Here is a 1,439-nt window from a genome sequence, read left to right as displayed (position 1 = left end):
AAACTAGAATTGTAGACTAACATAACTTCCGTCCTTCCTCCCTCCCTTGCTCCCTTTCCTTTGTTTCCCTCCCTCCCTTCCTTTCTCACACCTCCCTCAATTTATTTTCCTTTTGGGAAAAGAGTTCTAGAAATTTTAGAGATAATATTTGATAGCAAGTGCAGCATATGATCCAGGTGTTTTCATTTATGCCTTGTTTCATTCCCAGAAAAGGCCTCTTCCCTGGAGTGCCTGCTGCTTCACTGGAGCAGCAGCCCTGTGAACCTCTCTTCATTTGGGCCAGTGAGGCCCTGCCCTCTGTCATTTTGAGATGTATGGGGTGTCCTGTGGGCCCTGCCAGCACCTTCAAGGATAGACTCAATGCCACAGTTCTTGAACTGTCAGTTCTCACAGTTGCTCCTTTGTTTGCCATTCTATGTTGGCCAGATTTACGGCCTAGACAGCAGAGTCTCAAGGCCTTGGGCTCAGGCGGCTGGGGGAGAAAAAGGAACACCAGAGTGGGTTGGGCATGGTCAAAGGGACAGAGAAGGCATGGGTACATGTGTGTGTATATGAGGGTGTGTTTATATGGTGGGAGGGGTCTGTAAGGGAAAGGGAAGGTTGCATTTTACAGGATTGTAGGAAAGCAGAGGAATGGTTTAGCTCCAGAGTAGTTGATTATTAAGGAGAATAAACTTAAGAAAAATTGCCTTAGTAGGTGGTTTTGCTACTCTCTTGGACGATCCTTGCAAAGAAAGCTAAGCTCTTATTAAGAGGTTGAGGGGTGTGTCTGCTGTTTCTTGCCATGTCCAGACCCTCTGTGGTGCTCTGCATAAGCCAAGACCCACTGAAGCTCCCTGTGCCTGAGTCCTTGCTCAGTGCTGTCACATGTGCTTCTGTTGTGTCTTAAAAGCCTTCATAAGCTACCATTATGTGGAGCCAAACCTTCTTCCCCAAGCACCGTACTTCCTGGGAGCCTTAGGAGCCTCAGTCAGAAGTACAATTAGATTTCTTTTTCTCCCTTCCTTCCTTCCTTCCTTCCTTCCTTCCTTCCTTCCTACATTCCTTCCTTTTTCTTTTTCTTTTTTCCTTGAGAAATATAAGACTTGCAGAAGGACTTGTCTGGGAACAGTTGTCACTGGGTGTGCTTAGCTCCTGACAGTGGCTGTGTGCTTTGGGAACTGGCACATCCATCTCCTAATAGCATCATTGTCACTATTAGGCAGACACACTAGTTGGTGGAATATGTGGAGAAGTAATGGCCTTTTGTGGGAAATGATGGTTCTTTGATACTTTTTTTTTTTTTGCCATTTAAAATAAAAACTCTGGAGAAAATTGCACTAAAACTTCTTTTTTTCTGGTTTGGGTTTATTTTGACCCAAGTTTCTCAGTATTAGACTAAAATCCTAATACAAATATCTTGAATTATTTTTATTCAGACTTAATTTTTGGATGTAAAA

This window comes from Pteronotus mesoamericanus, unplaced genomic scaffold (genome assembly GCF_021234165.1).
Source record: "Pteronotus mesoamericanus isolate MK-2021 breed Mesoamerican mustached bat unplaced genomic scaffold, CSHL_Meso_final scaffold_36, whole genome shotgun sequence".
Classification (NCBI taxonomy): Eukaryota; Metazoa; Chordata; class Mammalia; order Chiroptera; family Mormoopidae; genus Pteronotus; species Pteronotus mesoamericanus.
The sequence above is the reverse complement of the archived record's forward strand: the minus strand, read 5'-3'. Positions refer to the sequence as shown.